The 13,594-nt window shown below is 37.5% G+C and overlaps 1 long non-coding RNA gene across 1 annotated transcript in view; it reads right to left on the reverse strand.

The window, feature by feature from the left end:
- LOC106735911 (uncharacterized) overlaps window positions 1-12,921 on the reverse strand; it is a 21,277-nt gene extending 8,356 nt beyond the window's left edge. Inside the window, exons 1-2 of the long non-coding RNA XR_001371092.1 lie at window positions 12,032-12,921; window positions 9,065-9,185 (exon numbers count right to left, since the gene is read on the reverse strand). This is a non-coding gene — a long non-coding RNA (uncharacterized LOC106735911). The remainder of the gene's footprint in view (window positions 1-9,064; window positions 9,186-12,031) is intronic.
- Window positions 12,922-13,594: the final 673 nt, after the last annotated feature.

Consider the following 13,594-nt stretch of genomic DNA (forward strand, 5'->3'; position numbering starts at 1 on the left):
GTAATCCTCTGTAAGATTGACACACATGGAAGGTCCCAGGTTCAAGTCCATTCTGAACTTGCTAGGTGTGTATGTGTCCACAATCCAGGGCCAGCTGAAGCTGAGGATGGAACGCAGCCCAAGAACCCTTTGGAGAATGCCCCTGAACCTCTTGTTTTCTCTCTCTCACAATAAATAAAGTTAAGTAAAAAAAGAAGAGCCTGAAGGCAGGCTTTCTACCATGCAAACAAACCATTCTGGGAAAAGAATGTGAATCACAGGTTAGAGCAGGGTAGAGGTGGAGAGAGGAAAGGTAGGAAGCCATGTTTCGGAAGTTTAGCTCAGTCTCTGCCTTTGCTGAAGTCTGAGTGTTATTTACTTTTAGACTCTACTCGCTTTTCTAGTGTAGGCCTTTCTAAAGCAATTAGTTATCCATGGAGAAGTTATCTGCATTTATGATTAAGGAGTAACAACTAGCACAACTTGGGAAGCAAAGTGGAAGCAAAATGTTTGAAAAATATAATGTTTTGGAATGTTCATTAAGAGTTAATCAGTCAAGATCCAAAACCTATCATTACTTTTGGACCAATGTGTACTATGGATAAATCAAACCAATGTAGATTTTGACAGAATATCGTCAGTTCTGACATGTTAAGAACAAAACATACATAAGTGATGTCCCTGTTGGTGAAACAGATTCATTGTATGAAACCCCATTTCCAATAGTCATAGTTTACCTGGAAAGGTCTTCTTCTTATTTTTTGTTTGTTTTTATACAGTTACCATCTAAGGCCAACACACAAAGGAGCTGTATATATGAGTTCTCAATGAGAGATCCGCATTGGGACCAATGTACAGCCAGTCTTCTGATTACTCTGACATGGCCGTTGTCTCTCCCATGTTTGAACAGGCTGCATGTTCCAACATTGGCTGAGCACCAGAGGTGTTTAGAAAATAGAGCTATGTGAGATGGAACAGAGACAAAAACAAAACAGGACTTCAGTCCTCAAAGACACTATGAACACAGTAACATTCTTTCACTTTGAGAAGCACATTAAAACTGAAACCGATGAGATACCACATAGATACCAAGAATACTTCATGTTTCACTCACTCAGGCAAAATCTTACAGAATGGAATGGTAGAGAGAATTGGCCAGATTGACTAATCGTATGTATTGATCTCTCTCCCTGCCTCTCTTTCCTCTTTATTTCTCCTCCCTTCCTTTTATTTCTTGTACTCTCTCTCATGAAGTTGAATTTATGTGGGTTGAATAAACATATCATCAACTTTACTTTTTACTGAAAAATAAGTACTGTATTTATTAACTTATTTTTTTTTTTAATCTATTATTCTATTTTGCCCATAGCATAGATTATTAACAAAAATTAGAAGTAAGGTTAATATTACAATTTGTCAAGGTTCTCTTGCATCACTTTTTCAATCGTATCACTAGAAAAAGGCAAAATATCATTCAGGAGAGATGTCAAAACAATGAATGCCAGCCTGGTTAGAAAAGGAAACTTGCAAAGTAAAAAAAAAAATCTATAAAACTATACTTCATTCTTATGAATTCTGTGATGTACTTTGATTTCCAATTTCCAATTATATCCCCAAAGGCTTCTGTTTCATATATTGAATAAAATAAAGGATATTTAAAAATCCTAGGATTCTTTTTCACCATGCTTTTCCCTAATGAATTTGAAACCTTTTGATATTGTACCTACATGATATAACAATAATTGAGTGAAATTTTAAAAGTGACTTTCCCTCTGTCTCTATCCTCATGCCTCAGGGAAGAAACAAATACATAAACTTTAAAACCAAAGTCTTTTAAAAACATTGGCAAGATGTCAGCAGGTGGTGGGGTGATTAAGGTGCTGGACATTCCTACATGGTGGACTAAAGTTCAAGTCCTGGACCTGGTGGCTTGCTTTCTCATTTTTTCTCTCTCTCTCATCAAATTAAAGTAAATAAATTAATAAATTGAATAAACAGCTCTTTAAAAAAATTTTAATGGCAATACATTGAGGTTAATTCCTCAAGTCTGACTCCAAGTTGATATCTTATATCACAGACTTATTGAATTTATGTCCCTACACAAGTCTGTGTGCACTACCATATTGCCAGAAAAAAAAATTTCTTCTTCAAATTCTCCATTTCCAATAATACCAACTTACCTTAGAATTACCTTTATCCTTATCAAAACAACTAAATCAATTAAATGTAACTACTTGAAAAAATAGTCATAAGACTAGAATCTGAATCAGATTTAACGCTACCTTCACATTCTATTAATTCTTTTTCCTTCTGAGTCAAAATAAATATTATCTATTTTTTATTTTAATAGAAGCAGATATTATTGCAAATTGTCTATCTTTAATAGCTAGGTTAAATAATATCTTAACACACATGTCACAGTCTCTAAGTTTTTTCTATATTTCTCAAAAAAAAAGTTATATAAGTAGAATTTCAACAAATAGTCACCATTTGTTGGACTTTCCTAGAGTTGGGACTATCAAGTACATTCTTAAACACATATTCCCTTTCAGTGCCCAAGAAAAATTACGTTGTAAGAGCTGTGAATTTTTATTTTTTATTTTTTTTTACAAATATAACTTTTTATTTGTTTCTTATAAAAGTCTAAGTTTTACACAGATTCTTGGACTGGTGGTTTATTTCCATCAGCTCATTCAACTTTAGCATGTATCTCATCCCCAATAGCTTTTCCAGAGTAACTACCTTCATCATGTAGCCTCATGAGTTTTCCCAATTCAAACTTGGACTTCTTCAGCCTTTCTACTCTTCTTATTTTAAAGTTATTTAAGTTTATTTATTATTATTATTATTTAATTTGACTGGGTCCAGACTCAAATTGTAGTGGGCCATGTGGGAGTCTAGTACCTCAACAACCATGCCAACCCCTGGGCCAGTGTTTTTACTTCTCTGACAAAAACATCATCAAGAGGATAGAATGGTAAGCTTTTTTCATGTCTTTTACAATGCTGTCTGGAATCAGTATGTTGTCCACTTCTTTCAAGTAATTTGTTTGCACCTTGTGGGTCATGATTTCTGTCATCTTCTTCCAGATTTGGCGAACCTGCTAATACTGAGCATAAAAGTCTTCTGTATCTGATTATTGCATGTTTTTTAGTAAACCCAACACAGAAGAGATGAAGCAAATAACCATTGGTAGTCTTTACATCAACATAAGTGTCAATCGTAATCTGCCATTTTTTTTTTTTTTAACATGGGACACATTTTTTCACAGGTAAAATCTCTGACATGGAAGTTAGGCAATTTTTTTTTTTTTTTGTATTTCCTTAGTGATTAGCTTGAATTTCCTAATTGTGACTCTGTCATTCTTCACATCTGCATGGCTCACTTCGAACACACATCCCTTAAAACAGTCAGATGCAACTTTGGTTCCTTGTGTCCTGGTAACTAGTGTTTTCCCAATATTTCTTATGTTGAACATAGCAAGTGCTTTCACATCATACCAATCGTTTTTAGAAAATGGATCAACCGTTCCTTTTTTTGTTCTGTTTTTGCCACATTTTTAAGGTGCTTGTTCTTGCTAGTCACCACGGTGCTACTCAGAGAGCCAAAACGATAGAAAGAACACTTTTTGTAGCATCTTATTCATGTGACTTTGATATTATTTTTCTCTTCTCTATTAGACATGAGTTTTGCAAAAAACCACTTTATGTTAAACCCAGCTTCTGTCATCTAGTAGGTATTGACATGTATTTGATGAATGGATGAATGAATAAATACTGTAAATGAATCTTTTATCCAACTTATTTTTCTTACTATACATTCTGTGTGGAATATCTAAACTTCCTATAAGATTACCTGTCTACAACTAAAATACTTTGAAATCAAGCCCCTTTTAATTGTTTTCATTTTGAACCCTATCATGTTCTTTGTTCTTATTTAGTCTATTTTTATTTTCCTTTCTTTCTTTCTTTTTTATTTTAGAGAGAGATTTTTGCTGTAGGACATATGTGTTCACTGGAGAGACAGAGAGACAGAAATTAAGATATCATTCTCCCCCAGGGGGATGGTCAGGCAGCAAACCCTTCTCTTTCATTCTCCTCTCAGGATTTTGGGCACACATGCACATGCACCTGGTGTGAGTTTAAGCTTCTGGGTCCAGGACTCCAACTGTGGCCAACTATGTGGGAGTCCAGCGAAGTAACCATTATGCCATCTGCTCGTCCCTATTTTTATTTTCTTAAAAGCTTGCCTGAAAATAAATATGATAGTATAGAATAGAAATGACAGCAAACTGATTAATTATTTAAAACAAAATTCTTATTTGGATATCAGAATTTGGATAAACAGAAAATAATAGACAAATTAGTGAGAAACTCTAATATGAATTGAGAAGTACTAACATGTCAGTGTGTACCTCTACATATTTTTGGACTTTAGATATTATTTAGGACAGCTGAGTGTTATTTGCTTGCTTCTCTAGTTGTATGAAATAGTAGATGATATCAAAAATACATCAAGAACTTCTTTCCATTTCTTTCCTTCATGTCTTTGATGAACATCAACAGGTGCTTCATTTTTGAGTAATTGTTTATACTGATCATTTTAGTTTGATTAATTTTAAGTTTCATAGCTTCTTAAGGACTTTTACATTTGTTATTTTATTTTTTTTCCTTAAAAACTTGGGGGTAAGGAAGGAAAGAAAGGAATTAGTGCCTATTTTGCTGATGGGGTGGTTGAGAGATGTGAAATAGCTGCTGGAAAATTGGTTGTCCAGAATTCAATGCAGGTCTGTGGAATGTAAGGTTCAGCCCCTTGTTTCAGAGAGTAACTTTGCCTGTGCTGACTTGTCAGTCATAGGAGCAATGTTTTCAGAAAAATATTCAAAGTCCACCAGGTATCTGAGGACTTAGGTCAGAGCCTATATTTACTTTACTATAACTTTTGCCTGGGAACTCACTGATAAAAAAAAAAAGAACTCCATTCTTAGATCCAGTAAGTGCGCTCTAGCAGACATGTTAGAGAGCATGGCGTGCAATACCCAGAAGGTTCCTGTCATGAACAGACTAGGTCTAAACACAACACCAGCCACTGACATTTCCCTCTACAGACCTTCAGAGGGAACTCAAGACAATACTGCAACCTTCAGCTAAAATGTATAGTTGGTAAATCTAAATATCTGGTCCCCTGAGCAATAATGAATTGCTAATATGACTATTTTCTTAAAGAATGGTTGTGAAAAAAAAAAAGACCTTTTATAACTACTCATGTGGGTGAAAGCTTGATTTCATCTCCTTGAAACTGCTAAAAAACAAACAAACAAGAAACTACTGAGTTACGTTTACTGAGAAGTATCTCCCTGATCCCATCGTCTGTTCCTGGACTGTACACTCTAGCTTGGGCAGGAATTTGAGCTTTAGCCAAGGGAGTGCCAACTGCTGGTGTTTAAGTCTATTTGCACATACCTGAGCCCTGAAACCTCCATGGATAGAAAGAGGCATAATCTAGTGACAAAGACACTTCCCAAGAAGGCTATGGTAATAATCCTGAATATTTGTTCACTGAATTTTATGAGGGGTATAGACTGTAAGTGAAAAGTCAAAAGAACATGTATAAAACAGAATGAACACTCTATGAAGAGATTAGGGCACAAGTATCTAACTTAGAACCCTCCGAAATGATTATAGTGCAAAGAAGATATTTTCTCCCTACCATTTTGTCCATGATTAACATTTATTTTGACTTTGCCAGATCCCTAATGTTTCATAGAGTCACAAAATTAGCTACACAGAGGAGATTCTTTTGTGGTCATATATGATATAGCATTTGAGGCTTACAGAAAGCATCAAAGTGTTCAATTTCTTCTATGAATAGGCAGAAGTAAGTGCCTATAAAATTTGTGTTATACTTACTAAGTTTTATTAAAAAAATTATAAGGCCAGATGAAACACAGGTTTCATATTAATATTTATTTCAATCTTCACATTACATCTCAGGGTCCAGAACTGTGTGCTTTCGAAATAATAGACGTTTGGTAGTTTCAAAAATTAAATAATGTTTCTTCCCACTCTGTCTTTGTGAAAGTATTTGTATTTTTAATCTGCTGGATATAATATCAGTGCTATTATAAATTACTGGGACTAATTTTGCTGGCATGAATAAGTAGAAGAAAAGACCCATGCTTTTAGTGTGGTCAGGTAGAAGGAAGTTCTTGGAAAAAGTCATCTAAACTGTGGTCTTAAAATGATGAGTCCAAGACTTGGATAGCACACCGTTAAGAAAATAACTTAATGTGCTACTACTTCAGGAAAAAGGTCGACGGTTTTTAGAATGACCTAACCTGGTGTTTAAAAACATAAACAAAATATTTTACTGCTCTTCAAAAATTTACATGGAGTCTGTACATGGAATAGTGTGTGTGTGTTGTGTGTGTGTGTATGTGTGTGTGAGATATCTACTCTTGATCATATGGACATAGATCATTTATTGCAATATTGAAGGGATGGAAGAGCAAATGTTATGATGAAATGGATGATGTCTTTTGTGTGAGAACTGACTAAAAATTTAGGACTCTTTTGTCTGAAAGATGAAGACTGAGGAGAAGAAATGATCAAAGTTTATATATTCATGAAAGGCGTTGCTAACAGGATCATGGACCTGTTAGACAAATCCCAGGGTATTTGGACTGTAGGGCTGTCTTTGAAGTTTGAACAGAGTAATTTTAGGGTAGATGAAAGGAAGTACTTTTATACCATGGGAAGGAAATGTATGGAAGTTTTCAGAAGTTATAGGCTAAAAATACTGTCTAAACATTTTCAGGGAGCATGATAGATCCATATAAGGTTTCTGTAGAGAAGCTTGGGTTACATAGAAGACCTTTTAAGGAAATAGAAAAGAACCATGTTCTTTATGACATTCTCTTAGTTTCATGTTCTAAGTCATAATATGTATGGAAAAATTATTTGTTTCAAGATGTCTGAAGTCACTCATGAATTTTCATGTATGGAATTAGGGTAAAAATATTAACTTGGAATCCATCAGCACCCAATTGGACTATGATTTCTGAAATCCTTCTTTTCATAAAAGATCAGATCAGTGTTTTCTAAGTGGGGTTCACAGATCTCTCTTCACAGATGTTACTTTGATCGTCTGATTTTCAGCCACATTGGATCTAATCAAACACCTCCTTTGGACCAGGGCAGGGGTGACAAAATCCATATTCTATCACATTTTCTTATTGGTGGAGAGGAGTTAAATAAAAATCATATCTACACTTCATTTTCCTCTTATGTTATAATCCAATTGTTTCTAAATAATGACTTCTTAACAAGCCATTCTTTTCACACATGGGCTCTGTGTCTTGATTTAGACCATTTTTACACAAATACCTTTCCTTCCTTCCTCGCCATCTGTTCCATTTGAACAAGCATTCTCTGAGGATCTATCCTGAGCCAGGCACGGCTCTGATTTCATGTTTTTGATCTTCCTAACAATGTCGGGAAGCACACTGGGCAGAACGTATAGATGAGCCATCTGGGCAGTGGCACAGGGACCCAACTTTAGAAGGATCTTGTACTGGGTTATTCAAGGCCCTCTTGCCATTGCCTTGAAATGCTTAATCTTTTTTGTACATAGGACCCTGCACGGTGTTTAATTTTTTTAATTTATTTACTTATTTCCTCCATAAGAGAGAGGGACAGAGAGAGAGAGAAAGAGCACCTCTAACAAGATCCTGGCACTCATCTCCAGCTTCAGTCAGCCCTGGAGCATGGACTGTGTAAACCCCAGCTACTCAGGGAGGTCTTCAGACTTGAACAGGAAAATTCCTCATGTGGGATTGCTTCACAGAGCATTATATTTTACTCCTGCTCCACAGTCTGGCCCAGAGACTCTAATTTTTATTTTGCACTGGGCCCTGTAAATGATGTAGCAGGTTCTGGAGGAATCTACATTGATCCCTATTTTACAAAAGATGAAAGTGATGCTCAAAATCAGTGAGTCAACTCATGTATTAGAAGGACATACTGGAGGATGACCGCTGAGACAGGCCATAAAATCTGCACCTAACTCGCAATCTCCCATGGTGACTGCTCACTGTGTCTCTGGAGGACACAACACTTGGCCCCAAGATTACTGCTGTGGAATAGGACCTCTCTTGGGAAGGGCAGGCTTTGCAGCTGGAGGAGGCGAAGCAGGGCCACTTTGTGCATTTCAATAAAGACTCATTTCCTCTTGTTGACCTTTGCCCTGCCTTGGCCTGATAGACAGGAGATAGTGGCTGAGCAATGGGGGAAGGGTGTGAGGAACACACAATGCTCACACACACGTTTGAATTAAGATGTCCAACTCCTATGAAATGAGCCATTTTGACATGGACGCTCTACACACTCTCTGAAAAATGAGTTTTCTGTATTAGACAATTGTTTCCTCTTGGCTGGGGCCTTTCCTGTTGTCCCTTGGCCCCTGCTTCTGTTCCTATGGCTGTCTGGGGTGACCTCACTGTGATATCACTGCTTAGGCAGCCACAGCTTACCACCCTGCCATCAAGAACAGAACAATGATGCCATTTTCCTGGTGAGCTGGAAAATCCTATATCAAAGTGAAATGTAATATCCAAGCCACCAAGAGCCTTTGTTTTTTGTTTTGTTTTTGTTTTTGTTTATGTTTTTGTTTTTGGAAATTTCTTCCTCCTCCTAGTGGGCTTCTATTTTGTTCCACTTCCTGCAAAAAGGTATTTGACAGGTGTGGCTCTTGGGATAACCCTGATAACCCTGATAGGCACTGACTTGCTGTCCTTTGATAGAATTAGAAATGCTTCCCAAACCCCCTGTTCTGTGAGAACACTGGTCCTAAAATTGTCATTCTGTATGATATCCCTCACCTACCTATTACTTCTTCCTGTGTGAGTGAGAAAATGATGCTTTTTTAAATGTTTTTAAATGATTTTCAGCTAATGATAGAAGCTGCATAGCCAGATGGAAAGACGTGGGTTATCGGTGCCACCAGAAGGTCTTTACAATTAAGGATCCTGGAAGAACACAAAAAATAAGTTGTGTTGCCCAAGAAAAGAAAGGGGGGGGGCACTCACTTTAAAACGTCCTTTCCTCAGCCATCTTATTTGCATCATGATTCAGTCATGGCATCGAATAGCTTTCCGCCACTGTTACTTGAAATCATCTCCACTGTTAGGGTCCATTTGTATTACATATCTGGAAGAAAGCAGAGCAGAAAGGTGCTCCCAGGCAGTGCTGGCTGCATAGGCGTGTGCCGTGAACTTAGTGGTATGCTCTGCTATCACCGTCTTGACACTGAGTAATTTCTTTACAAAGACACCCCCATTTTCATGTTGTTCTGGATCCCACAGATTCTATGCCTGGCCTTGCCCATCAGAGATTTTCTTCCAGTGTTAATGCTCCCCCCTGAATTCCTAAAAGTCCTTTCTATGATCCTATGGAATCACTTCATCCTGCACTTAAAATTTGGTAAAAATATGTTACATGGGTGCATTTGTGCACATCTGTCCTTTTTAATTGACACATACTTGCACATATTTACAAGGTATAGTGTGATGTTTCAACACACCTATAGAACCTGGAATAATCAAATCAGGGTATCAAACAGCATATCTATCACCTCAGATGCTTATCATTTCCCTGTGGTAAAGACTTTCTGTATCCTTTCCTCTTAGCTATTTTCAGGTATATGGTACATTATTTTTTAATTTTTTTTGAGAGATATTTTTGCTATAAGGCACATGCACTTGCCTGAAAGACGTAAAGCAAGAAATTACCTCCTGGGAAGATGGGCATGTAGCAATCCCTTCTCCTCCATTCTTTTGAGATTTAGGGCACACGTGCACACATGCCCAGTGTGAGTTTTATGCTGCCCGGTCTGGGACTCGAACCACAGTTGACTATGTGGGAGTCCAGCAATGTAACCATTATCCTATCTGCTGATCCCAGTACATTATTGTTAACTATGGTCACCCTACTATACGATGGAACACTAGAACTTATTCCTCATATCTAACTGTAACTTTGAATCTGGTGACCAAATCCTCACTACCCTTTATAGCCTCTTGTAGCTACAATTCTACTCTCCATTTCTATGAGATCAACTTTCTTAGATTCCACATATGAATAAGATCATGTGGTATTTGTCTTTCTCTTCCTGGCTCATTTCACTTAACATAATGTCCTTCAGGCTCATCTATGACATATGTCTATTTTTAGAAGTTACATATGAATAATAAGAAAAAAAGATCCTCGCAGATATATTTTGAATAACGATGATAAAATAATAGAAAAGCTCCCGAATCAATTTCACATCCATTCATAGGCATATTTGCTCCATCTGTTCCAATGTAATTTTAATATTTGTCACCTTCATCTAGGGCATGATATTCTTGGATTACATTCTAGTTTATTCAGTTAGCACAGGATAAAATGGGTGACCCCTATTCTTAAATGCTCCATATTGAAAGTCGGGATGCTTTGTTAATATCATTAAAATCACATCTCTGACCTCTAGTGCCAATAAGCAAAAGGCTTACTCTCTTATGAGTTGCGACACTTGACAAATTTACCTTGAAGAAATTCCTTTACATTTTTGAAAACTTATATTGAGCCATTGACAATGTCATCTATGTTTTAGTCATTTAGTCATTATTTGCTTTTATACATGGCTTCTAATTTTCTTCTTTTTTTTTTTGAGAGATTTTTTGCTATGAGGCGTGTACACTAGCTAGAGAGAGAGAGACAGAGAGAGAGAAAGTGAGAAATAACCCCCCAGAGCGAATGGCCACACCACAGTCTTTTCTCCTCCATTCTCTTCTTGGGATTTTGGGGATGTGTGTGTGCATGCACGTGCACATACACACACACACACACACACACACACACACACACACTCAGCATGAGTTTAAGCCACCAGGTCTGGGATTCAAACCATGGTTAACTATCTGGGAGTCCAGTGACATAACCAATATGCCATCTGTTGGTCTCTCTAATTCTCTCTTTAATGATAGCAAGCACATGCTTGTGAGAAAGAGAGGGGAAACTCTCTGCACAGTGCCTCATCCTGCTCTATTCCCCTTTCCTCAGCCCTCTGGATCCCAGTTATGTGTGTACACCTGTTTTATTCAGGTCAATTCAAAGATCCAAAATTGAGGTCAGATATATGGCATCTAACTTTAAGGGACTCTTTAGATTTCAGAACACATGCATATGATTGAATGGCTACATTTATAAGTGGAAGAAAAAAGCAGGCAAGAAGACTAATGTTCCTAGTGACTATATCTCTTAGATCTTACCCACAGGAAGTTGAGGAACAGAATTTGGAATTTGGCCTCCTTCTTGGTGTTCATCCGTTGTCTTGTAACTGGGATTGGCAAACTTCTAGTGTAAGGGCCAGAGAGTTAATAGTTCAATATTCTGGAACTATACTGTCTCTGTTGCAGCTACTCACCTCACAGCTGTCACAGAAACAGCCATAGATAGACACCACATAAGCCAATGACACCACATAAGCTGCTATACACACACACACACGCTGGATCTGGCCTTTTGACCATTGGTTGTGGGCCCCTGGCCCACATCTGTCATTTGAATCCACTTGTACCTTTCCCTGTTAGATAGTACAACCCTACCCTAGTTTAAGTACAAGAAATTATCATTCTTTTCACTTTCTGTCCCAGTTAGAGAGGACAGAAAAATCTTTTAAAAAGTCCATACACAGAACTAAATGGCTAATAATGCTTAACTTATAATCCTTCCTGTGGCATATATGTCTGTCTGTGTTTGCGTGTGTGCGTGCGTGTGTATGTGTGTAGTGGAGGGAAGAAAAGATGGAAGAATGAGAAGAGGAGATGAAAGGATGAGTAAAGATTGCTCTGGTTAGACTTAAGACACATGAGCACCAGTCCTAGGTCTGTGCTTGACAGACTTGGCAGAAACTGGGAACCCATTCTATACCTGGTCCTCATACTGCATAGACCATCCAGTTCTCTTTCACCAAAGTTCTTCCAACCACCTACAAGGGGAATAAAGGTACTTACTTCTACAGAACAGTTCTCGGAGAAGACACAATCCACTTGGGGCATTCAATAAATCAGACCCAGCAGGATGCAATGGAAAAGCAGTTGACTGTTATTCTACCAACATTTCATCCTCAGTATTGAAATTTCACCAGGTGCCATACCTTCTCTGCTCATATAGGCTACTATTACTATCTCAGACCATTTTCTAATCCAGAATGTCTACTTTTCTCCAGTTCAAGTGGTGGAATCAACTTCTCCTCCTTAGAGCTCTAGAGTTAGCTGTTTGAGGAGAATATGACTGCGGTGATAGGTGTGGTCTTCCAAGGCTGGACAGTCACACATAGTGATGGCCCTCTGAGGGTAACTCATGTACACCTGCTGGTCCTACCTGTCTGATGTTTGTGATTTCCTGGAAACTCTCTTCAGGAACATCTGATAGCAGTCCACAGTGCTACCTATTTCTCTGGGTCTGGCTGCTCTCAATTGCTCTTAACACTTTCCTCTTTCTCCTGTTGTAAGGTCCTATGGTGCATGGAATCTCCTTTTATGGGGATCTTTCCTAGCAGACAGGCCTCTTGGGTAGATTCTCTCATTCTCTCTCAAATAAGGGAGCCTCACTCTCTTATAGGAAATCTACTTCCAATCTCCAGATTGTATGCTTTGATCCTGTTGTTAGTAGATAGATAGCCTATGCCCCCTCTCTGTTTGACAAATCAAGCCAGGATGTGCGTTTATCATTTTTCAACATAAGTCAAATATTAATCACTATCTTCCTCAAATCCTAGGAGACATATCTAAAAATCGTTAACTGTTTTTCCTCAAGTTTCCTTTACTTATCATAAGGCAAAGAGGACACAAATCTTTCCTCCTCCAACATGTGATATAAAGCATGCTGATGGCTATTTCTGAAGGTCTCTTTAACTCTCATTGTTTATGTCATAACCTTGCCACACAAAACACAGAATTCTATGATGTGGCAACTCTGTTCACCGTATCCTAAGAAGGTAGTCCTGAAGTCAATTTTAGACTGTATAATTTCGTGGTACTTGTAATGTACTGTTGATGTTTTTGTTGATATTCTTGTTGTTGTTAGTGGTGGTGGTGACTGTGGTGGTGTCAGTGGTGGTAGAGGACTTGGGAGCTTCTGCTGAAACTCCTAGGATAACGAGAGAAGCACATTTAGTATGTGGTTACAGCTTCATGGAGACACTAGTGGTTTTAGAAATGTTTTTTCATTTTGCTTTCCAGGTGCCAGTAGATAATCTTCTTGATGAAAGAAAGGAAGGATGAAAGAAAGAAAGGAAGAAAGAAATTCTGCCTAATTAAAAGAGATAAGCAAAAGTTCCCCTATATTTTTACTATTATTAAAAAGTATTTTGCTTTAAAAAGTATTTTAACTGTTGTGACAAATAACCAGAAGAATTAAAATACACCTTGTAATATTTATGTATATCTTAATGTTCTTCATATATTTTTGTAATTTCCCTACTGCCTTGACCTGCAGTAGGTAAAAAACAAAAAGGAACAAAGCATACAGCACCTATATTGCTATTGCAATAACTGCTCATTGATGGCTAACAC

Source organism: Tupaia chinensis, unplaced genomic scaffold, assembly GCF_000334495.1.
Source record: "Tupaia chinensis unplaced genomic scaffold, TupChi_1.0 Scaffold000052_1, whole genome shotgun sequence".
Taxonomy (NCBI): Eukaryota; Metazoa; Chordata; class Mammalia; order Scandentia; family Tupaiidae; genus Tupaia; species Tupaia belangeri.